This window comes from Periplaneta americana, chromosome 2 (assembly GCF_040183065.1).
Source record: "Periplaneta americana isolate PAMFEO1 chromosome 2, P.americana_PAMFEO1_priV1, whole genome shotgun sequence".
Lineage (NCBI taxonomy): Eukaryota > Metazoa > Arthropoda > Insecta > Blattodea > Blattidae > Periplaneta > Periplaneta americana.
The window spans coordinates 100,141,471-100,162,219 of NC_091118.1; the positions used below are offsets into that span (position 1 = coordinate 100,141,471).

The 20,749-nt window shown below is 35.6% G+C and overlaps 1 protein-coding gene across 6 annotated transcripts in view; it reads left to right on the plus strand.

Annotated features, from left to right (window-relative positions):
- Positions 1-20,749, plus strand: part of Src64B (Tyrosine-protein kinase Src64B) — a 284,478-nt gene that overhangs the window by 208,421 nt on the left and 55,308 nt on the right. The window lies entirely within an intron of this gene.

The window sequence follows — 20,749 nt, forward strand, 5'->3', positions numbered from 1 at the left end:
AAAGACCACATGGATAAGGATTGCGATCCTCGTTTTGATAATTTCTTTACAAAGTCTGCGTTATTGGAAGTAACCTACAGTGTTCATGTGACGCACCTGGTGCAAACTTACAAAAGCTTCTCCATGGCATGTTGCATGCTTCGTTCCATGCGACGTGCCAGCATAATTTGAATGGCATTGTGAAAACGTTTTTATTGTCAGACTTATTATTGTTGTTTTAACGCCGACCTACGATACACATTGTACTGCACAATACGTTTTTCTTAACGAACATGTTTGAACGGTTGACCGTACTCGAATATTCCGTATTCACATTATCTCGTATTTACTCGTAATAATGCTGTATCAAGATATTTATTGCATATTTAATGACACTGTATCAACTGAGAAGTTTTCTAGCATCTGTGAAATTGGTGTTAAATGAAATTATGACGAGACGAATGCGAGGATTCGTCATGTGATTACCTGACATTCGCTTTAGAATTAGGGAAAACTCCGAGGAAATGTCGAACCAGGTAATCGACCCAAGCATAATTTGATGGTCAGCCTCGGAGCACAAGCCCATGCTGGTGGCCTTTGACTCTAGTGTATGTAATGTGACCAGCATTGTACAAGATCACTCCTTTAATTTTTTCCCTCCTTTACCTTTGGTTCTAGTTTTGTTTTCTCTTTCCTGATCTCCAAACGTGTTTCGAAGAGTATAGAGATATTCCAATACTGGTCTTAAACACAAATCTAGCAGAATCTATTTGTGCAGTATAAGTCGCGCGTTGTCCTGATGAAGTAGCACCAGTACTGAATATTTTGGACCATAATTGCGTAAAACACAGTTAGGCCTATTTGAAGTTCAACCTAAATAGTATGTCCATTTTGAACAAACTCAAAGTGCATTAGGCCCTCGTAGTTTAACACATTGCTATACAGTCAACTCCGGATATAGTGAACCTCTGCGGACTTGCATATTTCGTTCACTATATCCGAAGTGTCTCTCCCCTAACCTTAAATGACAGAAATGAATGAAATTGTTAACAAGAAAATGAAATATTTCATATTTGTGGAATGGATTATACTGTATACTGTTACTCACAGTTGATTTACTTAAATTATGCTGTCGACCCACGTCCGTTTGCGAAAGACCACTTTCAGTGTCACTTATAATATTCGCCTTACCTTCCAAAGAAAACACTTTACATTTTTATACAGTACATTCACTCTTGATACACTAGAAACAAAGTGACCAGGTAGAAATGACAAACGCTTTTATGGTGTGACTGCATACTCAGCCTTGGAATTTCCCGGGTCACTTACTGGAAAATGGGAGAGGGTTGATGGAGTTTGAAAGCCATCGAAATCTTACCTTCATTTATGCTCTGGACATAATGTCCGTCTCCTTTTAATAAAAGAAGGCAATTTCATTTTCCGTTGTTTCTATGCTATCCGTCGTAATGGAAGTGTTTCTGAAAACAAAAGGCAACCCTTTGACGGTGGAGGATTAGAAATAACAGTAGAGTGCCTGAGAACAGAATGTCAACCCTTCGATGGTGGAGTGAGGCAAGGTCGTTGCCTGGATTTACAGTACAGCTCATTGTCTAGGAATCACTAATCCTACCTTTGTCCTTTGACTAAAGGAGTAAGAAACTTAGAATGTTGTTCTCAACACATGCGTTCAGTTTTATACAAGAAGGTCTGACCTCCAAATGAGAATTTATCAGGATACAAGGTTCACTATAACCGAAGCGAGAGTTCACTATAAACGGAAATATTAATGTAGTTTTTAATGTATGCGGGTCGGGACCAACGATTTATGTTCACTATAGCCGAATGTTCACTATATCCAGAATGTACTGTACTTTTTTTCGCAGTGATTCTAACAGGGTCTTTTGGATCAAACTATTGTTTTTTTAGAGATAAGATTACGAAAATATAGCTTTTTTTTATCACATGTAAAGGTTCGCTAAATAAATCTGTGATCCACAGAATTAAAGACTAGCGAACCATATATTTCCACCATGTACTGAGCTTGCTTTTGCATCAATTGAGGAGCTATAATTTCACAACTTCCACTACCTTTTCCGAGAACCTTGATGTGATCTTTGAAAGGTTCAAACTCGTCTGACAATATGTGAGTAGACCTACTTGATAATTTATCCTCCAAAACCCTAGAGCATGGTATTTCTTCGATGTTAGTATTCTCGTTGTTGAAACGCTAGTATTATCATTGTGCTATGTTCATTTATCACACTTTTGCCTTCTATTTTACAATTTTCTCTAGTCGCAGCAGCTGTTCTGTAGCTCAGCCTTGTCAAAGAAGAAAGGTCTATTTCAACTTATTGTTTATTATTATTATTATTATTATTATTATTATTATTATTATTATTATTATTATTATTATTAATCGAACATGACAGTCGTCACCTTCACTTTTTATTATCACTGATATTATTTATGAAACAAACTGATAGCTGTTAGAGACTGAGTTGAACCCAGGACCAAAATGCAGTCAGAAGTATTACTTCAATTGGAGAAGTCCATGATCCATCGAAAACCAAACCATAACAACTCAACCACTAAGCTGCCGCTTGTCTAAGGATATTAAAAGGAAACTTTTTGATATTTGCATGTGAGAAAAATGGAAGTGGAAGGATTAATCGTTATCAGAGAGACTATAGCTAATCCACGGGAAGCGAAATACCGGGTGCTGCATAAGTCGCTACACTGAAAATGCATATAGGCCTGTACAACATACTTAGCCTACATCCATATGACCTAGTCGAACAGCTCAACTTGTCTGTCATCATTCTCTATACATTTCAGACAACATTTGACCTCTGATTTGCTTATCTTTTTACACAGTTCTGCGTTGTTACTGAAAGTGTTTTCAAACTGTATCTCAATCATGTTCAAATGTTCCAGATATCTTGGTTTGGCAGTAAACACTTTATCTTTCATAAGCCCTCACTTATCAAAGTCGCAAGCTTTAAGTTCCGGTGACCTTGCAGGCCACTCAATACCACATCTGCTTTTAATCCATTTAGTGAAGTGATTATTTAGGAAATCGCGTGCGATCAGTCCATAGTGCGGTGAAATACCGTCTCTTTTCCAAATGAGTTAGTGCCTCATGCCTTTAAAAACAAAAATAGTTACTCTGATTCATTAGTCACTTCTGTCAACATATCCCTGTAATTCTTAGAGTAATTACTCTCAATTAATACTGGGCAATCACACCAGGGCTGCATATGCCTGCCCAGACCGTACCATAACGTAGGTAGCACCAGGAACATTTAATTCCTCTTGAATTACTTCGTGAGAATTCCAGTCAGACCAATATGTTATAATGTATACAGGGTGTTTCAAAAATACGGGGCATAATTTCAGGTATGTATTTCCCACATGTAGACAATAAAAATATTTCATTACAACATGTGCCCGGAAATGCTTCATTTCCGAGTTAAGGCCTTCACAACATTGAAATTCACCGGAACTTTTTTCTTTCCGCAGGTCGTTGTCATTACAGAAGATGTTCAAAATGTCAACCTCCTGCTTGAATACAGACCTCACATCGATGTCTCATTGACCTGCGAACACGATCCCAAACTCCAGGAGTATTGCGTATGTCTTCAGAACATGCCACAATTCGATTCCGAAGGGATTCCAAATCAGGCACCGGAGACGAATAAACCAATGATTTTAAATGGCCCCACAAGTAGAAATCGAGAGGGTTCAGATCAGGTGAGCGTGGAGGCCAAGCAATTGGGCCACCCCTACCTATCCATCGATCAGGAAACCTTCGATCCAAGTACCGGCGAGCCGTACGACTGAAGTGTGCAGGAGCGCCATCATGCAAGAAGTGAATGTGTTGACGATTGATCAGTGGAGTGTCTTCTAAAACATGAGGTATGGTGTTTTCCAGGAAGTTTGTGTACGCCTGCCCCGTAAGTCTGTTTACAATACATGGGATCCAACTAATCGATCACCAATGATACCGGCCCACATGTTGAGGGAGAACCGCACCTGGTGATGAGATGGAACAGTTGCACGTGGGTTTTCATACTCCCATACATGCTGATTGTGGAAATGTGTTATGCCATCTGGTGTGAACTGTGCTTCATCTGTAAATAATACTAAGGCAGGAAAGTTCGGATTTACACCACACTGCTGCAAGAACCACTGACAGAACCTAACTCGTGCAGGGTAATCTGCTGGTGACAGGGCCTGTACACGTTGCAAATGATAAGGATACAATTGATACTCTTTCAACAGTCTCGAGACAGTCGTATGAGGAACATTGACTTGCAACGCTACCCTTCGTGTGCTGATAGAAGGAGTCATGTTCACAGCCTCCACAATGTCCTCCTGTACTTCTGGAGTTGTAGATCTTGATCGTCCCCTTCCCAAACCAGGAGAGTTAAATTTTCCATACTCGCACAGACGGTAATGGAGACGTACAAATATCTTCCGATCTGGACATTGTCGCTGTGGGTACCTCTCCTGGTACAAACGACGAGCCAGCGCAGCATTGCCGTCCGCCTTACCGTGCATGAAGTGTATCTCTGCCAGCTCTTGATTTGAATACATGTCGCACAGTCTAACGCCTACACAACACTGAATGTAACCTTCGCCTCGGAATGAACTGTCAGAGTGCCCTCTTAATGTCTCCTTTGGCGGCAACGACCTGAGGAAAGAAAAACGTTCCGGTGAATTTCAATGTTGTGAAGGCCATAACTCGGAAATAAAGCATTTCCGGACACATGTTGTAATGAACTATTTTGATTGTCTACATGTGGGAAATACATACTTGAAATTATGTCCCGTATTTTTGAAACACCCTGTATATTATGTATGTACTGGCTTTTAAGGAACCCGGGGTTCATTGCCGCCCTCACATAAGCCCGCCATTGGTCCCTATCCTGAGCAAGATTAATCCATTCTCTATCATCATATCCTACCTCCCTCAAATCCATTTTAATATTGTCTTTCCATCTACGTCTTGGCCTCCCCAAAGGTCTTTTCCCCTCCGGCCTCCCAACTAACACTCTATATGCATTTCTGGATTCGCCCATACGTGCTACATGCCCTGCCCATCTTAAACGTCTGGATTTAATGTTCCTAATTATGTCAGGTGAAGAATACAATGCGTGCAGTTTTGTGTTGTGTAACTTTCTATATTCTCCTGTAACTTCATCCCTCTTAGCCTCAAATATTTTCCTAAGCATCTTCTTCTCATACACCCTTAACCTATGTTCCTCTCTCAAAGTGAGAGTCCAAGTATCACAACCAGAAAAAACAACCGGTAATATAACTGTTTTATAAACTTATTTTAAGGATTCGTAACAAGCTGTTTTTACGGTGATGGGTTGTTAGCCCTTTGCCGAACCCCCAAGCTGGAGGACCACCCCTCATCGGGACTGCTTATTCAATATATTCACAGCTACCCTCCATATCTGGAGGCCGTCTCCTCGATCCGCAACCTGAGGACGCGCCATGCCGTGGTGATAGGGACCCACAATACATAGATGTATGTACAGTATTCCGTTTAATTTAAGAGTCTCCTCATCAGTCTATACAAGTCTTTAAAAAACATTAGGATCAGCTTTGCTGTGAATCGTATACCACTCAATAAACTTAAAGGAAGCGTAATAATAGAATGCCGTTAGCGACTTATGCTTACGCGATATTTGAGTTTTAGAACAAAATTATAAATATAAACAAATTATCTATGTGATGTAAAAGATCTGTAAACCTAGAAAAAATAATAATAATAATAATAGTATTTATCAGTGACGAAGCTAAGGTGTAATTACTGGGTAGGCTGAAAAAATCTGCTTACCTTATCTTTTTATGCAGCAAATGTTTCTCGGTCTTTATATCAAACTTTTTTGTGAAACAGACTCCACAAGAAGAAGATGACCACTCATTTTCGCCGCCAAACAGAATACAGGTATAACACTATAATTTAATTGTCTCAAAGCACCCTGTTAGCCAGGGATATTTCTTTCATTCATAGTGTTCTGCCCATGGGAGGTCTTTCATTGCAAACCCAGCATTCTCCAGCATTTCCTATCTTCTGCCCCGAACTGTTCTCCCGTTCACCATTCCTTCCAGTACATCCTTCAGTAGACAGTTTCTTCTCAGTCAGTGAACCAATCAATTGTTTTTCTCTTGCTGATCAATTTTAGCATTCTCTCTTCCCCCACTCTTTCAAACACAGCTTCGTTTCTTATTCTGTCTGTCCATTTCACACGCTTCATTCTTCTCCATATCCACATTTCAAGTACTTCTAGTCATTTCTCTTCACTTCGTCGTAATGTCCATGTTTCTTTCCCATACAGTGCTACACTCCACACAAAGCACTTCATGGTGTTTTCCTTTCTCCAGAGGTCCGCATAAGATGCTCATTTTTCTATTAAAAGCTTCCTTTGCCATTGCTATCCTCCTTTTGACTTTCTGGCAGCAGCTCATTTTACTGCTTATAGTACACCCCAAGTATTTGAAGTTGTCTACTTGCTCTATTCTCTCATTTAGAATTCGCAAGTGTACCTTTTTTACTTATCTTCCTATGACCATGGTCTTCATCTTGTTTTCACTTATCTTCATCCCATACTGCTCACAGCTGTTAGCTCCAGTAGCATATCCCTTAGTATCACCTCCTCTTCTGCTAATTACGCCATATCAGGAAATCTTAAGCACTGTATTCTTCTTCCTCCTACTATCACTCCTCCCGTGTTTGAAACCAGTTCGATATTTCTTATACCATGAAAATTGAAAGTTTCTATTTTGTCTTCCTCCATCTGCTACTTTAATATGTAAATGTGGTGTCGATCTCCTACCTTTGTTAGCACATTTTGTTTCATATGTTTAAATTGAAAATGGTTTCTCTTTTAATTCTACAAATAATTACCTCATATTCTCTCAGTATGAGCCATTTTACACAAAATTAATATGTAACACGCACACACATGCACTTTTGATTAAATTAACACTCATCAACGCAGCGCATTCACAGAACACCAATATAGAGCGACGTATTATATTGTGACGGTGAAGCTAACCACGTTTCGTATGGAGATGTAGAGAATCGATACCTCCTTTCCGGTCCCCATTCAAGCTTGCGAGTCAATGTCGTAGATCTTAGATATGCCTTAAGAGGCTTCTGCCACAAACCTCTCGCACTAAACTATCCATCTTGGAATGACTGCCAACATAGCTCTTACTCTATATGGAAGGTTACGATACATCATTATTACAAACTTATAGGCCTAATGTTACTAGGTATGACACAATTTTTGGGTCGGCTAAGCCTCAAAAACCTCTTAAGAGCTTCACCACTGGTATTTGCTACAATTACTTTTTTTTTTTTTTTTTTTTTTTTTTCGCGAGAAAATTATTATAATATAACATTATTACTATAGAGAAAGAGAAAAGAATGATATAAGGAGGATTATAAGTAAAAAGAGTTTTTAACGAATTGCTTCTGCGGCGAGTTCGTGATGTTTGAAAACTGTTCCAACCTCAATTATTGCGCATGATCAGCGATGATCGGTTTGAAATGAATTTCAAACCATTCCTCCACGAACGCTCATGTACTGTAAAATAATTTACCAATTTCACACATTGAAGATGTAATCAAATTCCATAGCATATTTTAATAACCAAATATAGACAAACATGAAAACATAAAATATTAATGCAAACAATATGTGTACGCCAGTCCACTGGATAAAAGTGAAGCACAACTATCTTAATGCGCATGCGTCAATGTGATTTGAGATTGATTTGCGCTTGATCCGCAAATTTTTCTGACCGTCAGGAAATGGTTTGGTGACGATTTGATATGCTGCAAGAACATCTGACTTTTCAATCAGCACGTGGAAGTTACCACAGCACATGTTTATGGCGGTTGGGAACGTTGGAAACTGCTGCAGAAACAAACTTACTTTGTGTAACATATTTCTTACGAATATTGAGATGGTGATGAACAGGGAACGGATTTATATGGACTAAAAATATATGAAATATGTAAATATATATGTAGTTATTTTTACCAAAATATGGAATTAAATATGGATTTTTACCAAAATATGGAATTAAATATGGACTTAAAATTATAAAAAAATGACTATGTACGTTAAATATTGGTACATTTTAATCAAACTAAACAAAAAATATAATGGACGTACCTTATCTTCCAATGTAGTTTCAACAAAACACAATTTTTATTGTCTGTTACCATAACAATAGGTTACAAACATTTCTTTCAAGTTCTGAAAAGTGAATCTTCTTCTATTGTCTCTGAGGATAGATTTATACTGACTAAAAGAGCGTTCGACGTCACAAGAAGTAACTGGTACATAATTCAATTTCACAATGTCTGCTGGGGATAAGTCCAAGTTAATCTTCACTGTTGATTCACCACTCATCACAGCAACAACCTTTTGTAGTTCTTCATATCCAGGGTTTTTTGAAAGTACAGTGTCCACCTTAGCTCTTACTGCATCTGCAACTTTACCTCTACCACGATTCAGTTGTTCCACAGTACTATTTATAATTTCAAAACTTTCAGATAGTGAAAGGTGCCTATTTTGGAGACTTTTGAGCGTTTTTATGATGCATGAAAATGTATGCTGAATGTGAGCTAAGTCATTCTTCACACTTATGTCACAGGTAACTGTTTTCGCAGTATCAATTGAGACTGCATCTTCAGAGTCCAATGCAAGGAGAACATTGTTAATAGAGTCTATATGTTCGGCATAATATTCAACTGCTTCTAGCCATGTACCCCATCTAGTTAAAATTGGCTTTGGTGGCAATGGAATTTCAGGGTACATTTCTTTCAACACGTTAACTCTACTGGGAGCTTTGAGAAATACTTTTTTCACTGATGAAATCAACAAATCTACTTTAGGGAAATTGTCTCTGACCACTTCTGCCACACGATGAAATGCATGCGCCACACAAGTAAAATGAGTCAATTTAGGATATACAACAGATAATGCTTGTCCAGCTTTGACCATATAAGGGGCAGCATCGCTAATAAAGAATAACACATTATCGTACATAATACCCTTTGGCCACAGGATACCCATAGCTTCGTTGAACAGTTTAACTATAGTTTTGTTATTGCACTTTTCTAGAACATCACAATGTAAAAGAATTCGTTCAGAATATTGTTCACTTAACAAACCGATAACTACATTACCAACAAGTCTACCTTCTTTGTCGGGAGTCTCATCAATGGAAACCCAAATTGAACTATCTTTAATTTCATCTCTTATCTTCTGTATTGTCTCATCGTAGATGGATGGAGCATACGTCTTCCTAAGTGTTGACTCATCCGGGATTGTATGTTGAGTATATTTTTCAAGGAATTCCCTGAAGACCTTATTCTTTAGTTTGTAGAGAGGAATATCAGCAGAGATGAGAGAACGGCACAGGTCGATGTTAAACTCAGATCTTACATTCGATGTTGTTGGTTGTGTTAAAAACAATTGTCTCTGCTTGGAATTTAGTTGTTTGTTGGCCTGATGTTTACTAGTTGTAATGTGTTGTTGCACCAGGAACTTTTGTGTAGATGATACTGCACACTGACACAAATTACAAAATAATATTTTATTGTCAGTTGATAAACCATCTTCTTTAAATTCTGAAATGTAACTTGTTAGTTTTGATTTTAAATTGACTGAATGACGTACTTTTGGCATATTTACCGTCTTTATAGTATGATTTACAAAACTGAACCTATGTGTACTCTGACTGGCATTTAACTGTTGAGCTGCACAACTGAAGTCTGTTAAAAATTTTAAATTAAATTAATACAGTTTTGTAACTTACTTTCCCATTGTTGATAGGACTGCTAATTTTCAAATAACTCTGATGTTAAAGGGATTACTGAACATGTGTTTAAATCTCTATTGTTGAAATGTATTTTTAAAAGTTAATGGAATTTTGTTTTGTTTTATTGTTAAACCTAATATAATATGGACTGTTTTATATGAAATATGGAAAATATATGGAAATTAACGAAAATATGTACTAAACTCTAAAATATGGAAAAATATGGAAAATAAAAGTAGGATTTTTCAACCCTACACATTGTGAAACATAAAGATAATGCAAAATATAAATTATATTAGCTTTATAAGTAAATATGTATTTACATATAAATCCTTTCCCTGGTGATGAAATAAAACAAAAGGAGAAAGACGCGTGGAGCATTGCACCATTCTGGGCAGGACATCGCACCGATAGGAGTTTAGATGAGTTGCTGCGACTTGGAAACAAGAAACCTCCCAGTGTGTAGTTAGAAATTAATGGTATGGGAGTAGCGGCGCACCGGGTTCTCTTCTGATCACTATATTGAAGCCAAAATTATATTTAACGGCCATGCGCGATACGTTGGGCGCCAGGGTGAGTTGAAACTTTTTCTTAACTGATAGCTTCTCTCCTGAGATATCGGAATTTGAACCTTTGCACATGCTGTGAGTTTTGTGTTGTTTCAAGTGTTTGTGGAACTGTATTCCTCCTGGCTTGTTTATTTTTCAATTTTTGTCTGCCTTTTTTGTTGAAAACAGTTATTACATGAAGAAATATAGCACAATTATTATTACTATTATTTCTTTGCATAGTACTAAACTAGGAACATTAAATCCAGACGTCTGAGATGGACAGGGCATGTAGCACATATGGGCGAATCCAGAAATGCATAGAGTATTAGTTCGGAGGCAGGAGGGAAAAAGACCTTTGGGGAGGCCGAGATGTAGATGAGAGGTTAATGTTAAAATGGATTTGAGGGAGGTGGGATGTGATAGTAGAGACTGGATTAATCTTGCTCAGGATAGAGACCGACGGCGGACTTTTGTGAGGGCGGCAATGAACCTCCGGGTTCCTTAAAAGCCAGAAGTACTAAACTGTGAAAATAACATGAAATGAGAATGATCACATTCTTAGTTCTTGTCTTTCAGTAATATTTTCTATAGCACAGTTGATGCTTCCTTGTATTTATATTTTCAGATTCTCATATTTCAGTACCTTGGTTTTCTTAGTTATGAATGTATCAACTGAGACAGTTACATAAATCGTTTGACCGGTCTTGGCGTTGCTGTCTTGAAGTATTTGATGTCTCATACCTCATTTCGTCTAATACTATTGTCGCTATCACCAATAACATCGACGCTACTTTGAGTAGGGTTAGATAAGAGTGGCAGTTGGATGAAAATATGCATGCGCTGTCAGACGTCTTCCTACATAGATACGTCTATACAGAGCGGTTAGTCTGGTATTATATTATTATAGTTATTTGACAAAGAATATGACAAAATATTTTATCAAAGATCTGTGGTAAAGAGTAGGATTTGAACTACAGTACACTATACATAATTTTTTATCATAGATAACGTAAAATTAAGGAAGAACTATGTCTCCATTTATATAGTAAAATAAAATATTTTTTGATCACAGATATGCAAAAATGAATTAAGAATAACACTATGCTTGTTCAGTTACAGTTTAAAATATTACAATACACATATTACTGAAAAAAATAAAAAAAATAAATAAAAAAAAATAAACAGAAAAGGAAACGTCTTCGGGTTAAACCACGGATTGCAATACATGACAAGAATCCATCGAAACTTACTAAAGGAGCTACAATACAAGGTCTTGAAAAGTTACATAAATTGTTTGAGAATGAAGACACTTGTGCGTCCTTTTAAAATTGTCCCACGACAGCAACATATTCTCACATCTGCGTAGAAAATTCTTGCTAACACACTTAAGTTCCTCAGCTATGATGAAAGCAATTTCTCGTCTGATATTTTCTTTCAGTTCCATTATTGTGTAAAGTTTGTTCTTATAAACTCTGTCTTTTAAGTTCCTCACAAATGAAATCACACGGAGTGAAGTTGAGACTTCGAGGAGCCATAACCCAGTGCTGATAACTCTATCCTCAAAAATCTTGAAATAAGATCTAGTATTCATAAGCAGTGTACATCTTTTTGAAAGAATGATTGGTAGTATTCCGTTAGATTTGGAAAAAAAAAAAGTCTTTAATAGGCCTATTTCTGCTCAGTGCCTTGCAGCAATGATAATGTCCTATTGGCCTGTGTGAAGGCCTATTCAAACCACACAAATCTTTTAAGCTGGGGATTTTCTGCGCTGTGGTACTAGTTGCTTTGTGGAATGAAGTGGTTATGTAATTCTAACCATACTTCATCCGAAAATATGATTAATTCAGGATCTACTGTCCTATCAGCATCCAGTCACCAATCGCCATACCACTGTTCTGCCGTTTTACATAATATGTATCGCATACATAAAAACTCTTTGTTCTAGACTATATTTTATGTCGTAGTGTAATGAACAATATCAATAACGTACAATGGTAGCAGTTTTAACGGTAGAGTAATATACCAACTAAATATAATTCTAAACCAAATGCACAATAACAACCATTTCAACACAGAACTGAATAACATGTCAACTCTAAAAGATCAGTCTAGAAGACCGTAGAAAAATCCACTATCTTTCCCTCCTCTTTCATATATTGCATTTCTCCACTCGTGTCTATCTTGCGCCCCGTTTTCAAAATTTATCCATCCACCATAATCTAGACACACGATACAGCACTCCTCAATATTATCCATTTCTTCCCACCGAACGTCCTCATACACATAAGAATAGACTAAGGAAGTATTTTCAAACAATTGTCGTTAACAATATTAATCTCATTTGTCATCAAATTGAGGTTGTGCAATCAGCTGAAAATACTCTGTACGGTATTTTCTTATGCAGGAACAACCAAAGTCTGTAAAATCTCGAAGTGCGGCTTAAGGGAAGTCTGTACAGTAGGCCTACACCGAAGTTTGACAAAAAATGAAATTTTGGTTTTTATCGTTTTCCGGTAGTTTAATATGTGTAAAATGATAATATGATTTTATTTCTTCTAATTGTCAGCTTTTATCCCTATCTTCAGCAAAAATATTGCAGTAATTCTTAATGCAAAAAATGTTATCAATTTTTTTTTTTTGTCAACCGCTCAGTGGAATTTTAATTTATTTAGTCGATTCTATACATAAAAATATGTTACATATGCCCTATTTTCCTACATTTGTATCTTTTATCACTTCTGAGAAAAATGCTCCCAAAATTGAGGAAGTTAACATTGCTTGATATGGAAACTTTGACACCATTTTTCTGCACTTTCTTATGTTTGTGACATTGGTGCATTTTCCTTAGAAAGTATTGTACCCAGAAAGCTGAAATTAATATACAATATCAATACGATGGCATTTTACACAGTAGGTTAAAAAAATTATTTATATTTTCAGCAAAAATAAAAAGTAATTTGTAGTAATTCTTAATGCAAAAAATGTTATCAATGAAACTTTTTTTTTTGCTAACAGCTCAGTGGAATTTTAAATTTATTTAACCCGTTGTAACCCGTTGTGTACATAAAGGTATGTTCATATGCCCCTTTTTTTTTTTCTACACTTGTATCTTTTATAACTTCTGAGAAAAGTGCATCCAAAATTGAGGAATTTAACATTGTAAGATATGGAAGTACAGTCTCCCCGTAAGTAGTTTAAATTACATAATTAATTTTATTTATAATTAACATTAATATTGCAGAGTTTCAACTTTGGTTGTTATTACATTAAGCCACAGAATAGTTTATCTTGTTGAGTATCATTTGATAATGATGAGTGAAAAGATTATGACTTAATTTAATATTCGCTTTAATTTAATTCCGCAAACAAAGACTTCTGTTACGAAAACATGTTGTGAAATAACATTCTTTAATCATCAGCATTCTTCCCACTTCATTGTGCAATCTGAGTTTCTTAGATTAATACTGTACAAGTGTACGTTATCAGTAACGATACCGATGAGTTGTCGAGCTTTAATTATTCATTACTGTGATTCATTTTGTTACGCATCGAACTTATGAGTTGCCTTACGAAGAAAACAGAACATTTCCGCCAACACAATGAATTATTATAAACCGTTTATGTCCGAGAAACTCTTTTATTGCAAGTTTATAGGCCCTCCACTCTCCAGTTGCAAGACACCTGACGTTTTTTCATCAAAGGATTAAATCTTATCAGAGTTCTCGTGAATGAACGAACTATGGAATAGATTTCTTTGGAGTGTTTTGATTACATATTCTGATGATGATGATGATGATGATGATGATTATTATTATTATTATTATTATTATTATTATTATATACTCTGTAGTTTGAAGTTCTTTAAATAATGCTATACAGGGTTTTTTTCAGGTTAACGGTACCAAAATGATGTACAGAAACCTTAAGATGAGTGTTTTGAAATCGAATATTGTGGTCAACTGTGACCGTAAAATACTTCATTGACTCACAAAACCTCAGAACAGAGAGGAAGAATGGGTTGCCAGGATCCTCTGCATAAAGAGAGATAATTTCTGCATGTTGTTAGAGATCTTTGATAGTTTACGGCAAAATTTCTTGTACCGCTGTAGTAGTTCTTCGAGATTGTCAGTCGTAATTACCAGTTGCTGTGTGTTGAAAAAAAATCTGATTTGAAATATCTGTAAAATGTCATGTTAGTCCGTAAAACTGTTCGGTAGCGAAACAGTTACGTCAGAGTCGCCTACGACCTCTGTCATTTTGGAATCGGTGACCTGTAACACCCTGTTTGTTGTTATAGAACGTTATTCATTTGAAGTTAACGAAGTTACTGAATGAAACGGTTATCTATATCTACACTCGTTCATGTTTGTGAAATGTTCTGACCTTCGCTTCCCCCGCTAACAAATATGTACTATACGTGCGAATCTTCGTTATCGATGCCACTGTTGGGTCTTGGCCTAAGTTTATATCTTCATTTTCTTTGCACCTAACACCGTTAACAAAAGGTGGATCTCCCGTGATGTGTGAGAGCTGCGTAGCCGGGTTTTCACACAAGACACATAGAACATCACTTTGACAACGGATAAACATCACTGCTTCCACGTGGCATTAAAGCTGAACATACTGATTCAGTAGCCTATATGTGAAATAGTAATACGTGGTTGAATGGGAGTAACAAAAAAATCGAAGTAATCAGGAAGCTACATAAATAGCTGCTATAACTTGAAGATACAGTGTGTGCAATTTTCTTTCTTCTTTTATAATACTCCTGCTACTGCTATACTACTAGAAAATTTACTATTCGTGTTTTTCTCTTATTCAACACCGCTTTCTTTCAATTCGTTTTCTCCTTTCTTATATCCGTCTCCTTTGTAATTTATTTTAGAATTTTAGAGATTCCTTGTCGCTTGATGGAAATTGAATTTCTTTATTTTAGAACGTTGATCAATAGGTTAGTCCAGCTGTTTATGTATATTTAGTGTTCGTGTTTAAAATTGTGAGGATGGTACAGTACGTTACAATATATTCAATTCATGATAGTTGATTAATTAATCAATAACGTGTGTTCCATCCCCGACATATACTTTTAAGATACCGGTACGGATTGTGTTACTTTTTCCCTGTTATGATTTCACCATTGCTTAATAATTATTTGAATTTCATCGCTCCGAAACTTGATAAATTTGTAGTTAAAAAAACAGTTTACATAAAGCAAAACCTAACTTCGAGAATTTTACCTGAGGGCAAATTCTGAACAACGGTTTCGTAGCCATATGATTATTACATGCTACAGTGAGCTAGTATCATAAGGATAGACAGTTATCTTTTATCGTTGATATAATCAGTGTTTTTATGCCATATCTGTAGAATTTTATGAGTGCAATTTGCACAAATGTCGATATTATGCATTAATACGTTTTTAAATCTAAGCAATCGACCAAGCCTGAGACTGCTCAGTTTTCAATTGCTTTTATTATGATTTTACATACTTCTTTGTCCTTTGTCTGGAATTCTGCAAAAACTCGAACAATAAATAAGAATAATATATTAATAGCTCTGTAGTGATTCTTTCTTTTTCTTTCTTCCTCGTTTTCTTATCTTTTTCCCTTTTCTCATTTTTTCTGTCTCATTTTTCCTGCTGGCCTAGTTTTGTTCTTTTTTTTCGTTTTTCTGTTCTTTCTTGATTTCTTTATGCTTCTTCTTCTCTGTTTCATCCATTTATATCATATTTCTTCCCTTTTTCTTTTCCCTCTAGTTTCTTCTATTATTCTTTCTTTCTTTATTTACTTGTATACCTACTGATTTATTTATGTACTTATTTGTTTATCTATTTGTTTAATTATTTCCTTCTGGCCTAGTTTCGTTCTTTTTTTCTGTTCTTTCCTGATTTCTTTATGCTTTCTCTTCTCTGTTTCATCCATTTATAACATATCCCTTCCCTTTTTCCTTTCCTTCTGGTTTTTCTCTATTATTCTTCTTTTATTTATTTACTTGTATACCTACTAACCTGTTTATTTATAAACTTATTTACTCATTTATCCGTCTACATAAGTTATTTGTTTGTTTACTTATTAATGTATTTATTTGTTTTTTCTCGCTGTCACTCGGAAATCCGTCCGCTTGTCGATTATTAATTGCAGAATTTAATTGTCCGGATTTAGATGCGGGTTCCATAATATCGTCGACTTACAAGCAAAACACATTAAGTCAAAAATATTACCTCTGAGAAAATGGCGTTTTGAAAGCTCTTAACAAAACTGACACATCAAAATATTATTTTTAGTGAGTTATTTCTCTTTATGTGTATTTAATTTTCCCATTCTAAATTTATACACAAACATTATGTACATTATACACGCCTTTTTCTGAGAACTAATATTTTTGACTTAATGTGTTTTGCTTGTAAACTGACGATATGTTTGTTTCTAAACCACTGTTGCGAAATTACGCAATTTTATACATTTACTCATTTTGTACTTATTAGTTCGATAAGCACTTGGAGATCGTGAGAAAAAAAAGATCTTTAGTCAGATAATGTCCAATAATATTGCTTTATTTGTTTAATGTGGCATAGTGTAAGTGTACCGAATGCATAGTTCATTATTTCTTACATACATCTGATAATCCATTCACACTCACACTTCGAATGTACAACTCCAAATTTGGAGGACAAGTACAGTACAGTATTTTATTTCGAAGTTTATTCGCCTCTAGGAATTGACTACTACACTTGCATAGCCTTAAAATCACTGTCAGGAATGACACTTATAATTAAAGTTTTTAGGTTTCCGTCTCTACTAATTATTGTTGCAAGATTTCAAGGGCGCCCTCAGGATCCAATCTCAGTGGTAGCAAGATGATAAGAAAATTAGAGGAAATGGATGGACGAGGAGAGAGAAAACTGAACATGAAAAATAGTCAGTTCTGAAATCTAAAATTACCCTAAATTACCCAGTATTTAAAATTTAATTCAAAATTATATAATATAATAATTCAAATTTTAATGTTCTGATGTATTTATATAAAATATTCCAGCTAGTAGTACTTAACTGTTCTTGAGCTTGAAACAAAATTGCAGTCGCCTAGGTTCTCGTCCAAAGATATCAATCACTTTATGCAAAAATGATTTCCTGTTTTCTTTCATGCATTTCCAATGTGTGGAAAGCATGCATAGAGAGAAAAGACGGTCATCTCGCATGGTGTTCCTTAGCCATGTTTTCACTCGTTGAAGGGTGCTAAAACATATAAATACAAGGAATGCATATAAGTAGTTTCTGATAAATACTGTAACCATAACAAACGAACATAATAATAATGATTACACATAACTTACCTGAACGACCGTTCCACTGTACATGTAGTGCAGGGTAAAGTGATGGACAATGTCAAAGATTGCTCAATGGATGGAAAAAAAAAGTAAAAAAGGAACGTGTAAAAAATAAAAATCTCAGTAGTAGCAACCCCCTGCAGGTGCCCTTGCAAGATTTACAATAGAAATTGTTTACTAGTTAAAAAAACCGATGGGTGTACAACTATCATTCGTTCATAAGTGTGAAGTAACACACTCAAAATGCCTGATGGTTTAATTTTTTCTGTATACCTAACAACCGATTTTAAGATTCTGATGGAAATGCATGTTTGTGATCCCTGATATCAAATAAAACAGATTTTGGCATGTCCGACTGTCTCTGCCTTGGCTGCGTGTGCACGCAAGTGTACTTAATTGAATCGTGAATTGCAGAAACTCCACATGTCCATTTGTGTACATTTTTCAGGAGGTACAAAAACCGATTGTCTTCAAAAGCGTTTGATATTTTGAAGTAACTATTTTTTTTATTAAAGCATAACAATAAGTGTTTGACATACAGGAACTTCAATTTTTTGTTTAGTATTTTCTGAAGAAAAAAAATCTGAATTGCCTGGACATGTGGGATTTCTGCAATCCACATAACAATTATTTTATTTCTTTAAAAAGAATTTGTATGTGAAGAAGACTGAGGAGTACTTGTTTTTATCTTGTAAAAAACTTTAAATGTATGCTTAAATCAAGAAATTTAAAAAAGTACACAAACATACAATAATGCAAAATTATGTGAATAGCATACTTAATTCTTCAAATTAATTTAATCATATAAAAATAAAGAAAATCAAACTGAGAATTTTTTAGTTTATAAAAAATTCCACATGCCCCAGATTTGTGGTGTTCCTGCAATTCACTGTAACTTATTCCCGCTGTGAAATATACACTGAGCACTGGAAATATGGGATTTCTGCACCACTTTAAAGACCTATATATTTTTTAGTGGATTATTTTACGACGCTGTAACAACATCTCAAGTTATTTAGCGTCTGAATGAAGTGAAGGTGATGATGACGGTGCAATGAGTCCGGAGACCAGCACCAATAGTTACCCAGCATTTGTTCATAATGGGTTGAGGGAAAACCTCAATCAGGTAACTTGTCGTGACGGGATTCGAACCCGGGTCACCTGGTTTCGTGGACAGACGTGCTAGCCATCACTCCACAGTCGTGGACTGAAGGCTTATATATGAATATTATAACCATATGAAAAACTGAATTTGAGGAAAATTGTGACTTGAGGGGTTTCTGCAATTCAAGATTCAGTTGTGTACATGCGTGTATGTGCGTGCACTTATCTTTTTTTCCCCTAACCTGTTAAATATATTTTTGTTTCTATTCAACATTTCTGAGTGACTTTGTACTGGAAGTAGTTATTGTATGGGCACAAAAGTAATAATTTTTACTGCAATAATGGAAATCTTTTATTTAAAAACTATGAGTATGTTAAAGCTTCTTTACTCGAAATCTGCACTAATTCTTCTTAAGAAAGTGTGTTCTGTTGAATAGTACTGCATATTCCGAATATTTGGTATCCTTCAAAATGAAAATATAATTGTATAAAATCGAAATAGGCCTAATTATATAAAAAGAATATAATTAGAAAAGAAACAGATTAGTCCTGTATACTTATATCCCGAGTCCACTTTGCCCGTACCCAAGTGCAACAGTAATCAAAACAAAACCAAGTATGACATATCACAAGATCCTTCACACATTGTTAAGGCGAAATATTTAAAAACTGGCTAACTAGTGTAAGAGAATTACTAAATAATTACTTATTTTTGTATATAGTCTACCGATGATGATGATGATGATGATACTTCAGTTTTTAAAGCTATATTGTAATGAAAGCAACTATAGCAATTCTATTTCAGTAATTGCACGTAAGTATATGTTGCAGCTTTGCAACTTATAGCTGTAGATAGGGTTGGTTGTCACATTTAGGAGACGACAGTGAATAAGAGTACTATATAGTTCACATGTACAGTAAAAGCAAACACTCAATAGTAACTTGAGTATATTAATACATTCCTCTCTTTTAGTGATGTAATGAAATAGAATAAATTGTTATGGTACCATTAATAGTCACTTGGGTATTATTTCATACATTTCTCTCTTTTAATGATGCAATGATACTTTATGATCATGTAATGAAATAGAATAAATTGATATGATACCATTAACCACTTAAAATTAGCGATGTTGAAACCAGATCCCTTCGTACCTTTTCCGTCCCCTTGCCTATGCAGGTACTTCCGGTTTGTTCCGATCGCGTCTTGCACTTTGCCATCAAATGGGCTGAGTTAATTAACAGCGCAGAAATCACAGTAACTTTCATAAGCTGACTTTTGTAGTATTTTCTGTGCCTTACTTCAGGTACTAGACTCTTGACACCTTCTGAGGCATGACTAGTAACATTAATTTATTACAGTATTATTATTATTATTATTATTATTATTATTATTATTATATGATGGCAGTGATTTATTTAACGACTGTTTGAACTGCAGAGGTTGTACAGCATTTAAATTCAATGTGGATGAGAAATGGCTGACAAGCCTGTCTATCAGGGACAGGGTTCTTTTACGTGCCATAAATCTACGCCACTTTACTTCCCTCCCAGAGGAAGCCATGCACATGATTTTAAGGCTCTTTAAATGCCACCGCGAATTTAATATCCACCTGCTAGCTTGGTAACCACTACTCTACTGAGGACGACTTCATATATTATATACGGTACCAGGCTATCTCTTCGTCTAGTCATGTAGCCTACATTGAAGATTTCCATAATGGAATGTCATCTTGAATCTGTATTTTCTAGAATATAGTGCATCATCAGTGAATTCACAATGCTAAATATAATTCGGATATAAAACTTCTTGTAAAGGCTTCAAAAGTGTAAAAAGGTCTACACATATTCATGTAAAGTTAGTATGTCAGAGTGTAAGAGTGATATAAGAAGTGCCGATTCTGGCAGATTGTAGTATACCACATAACCAGAGTAC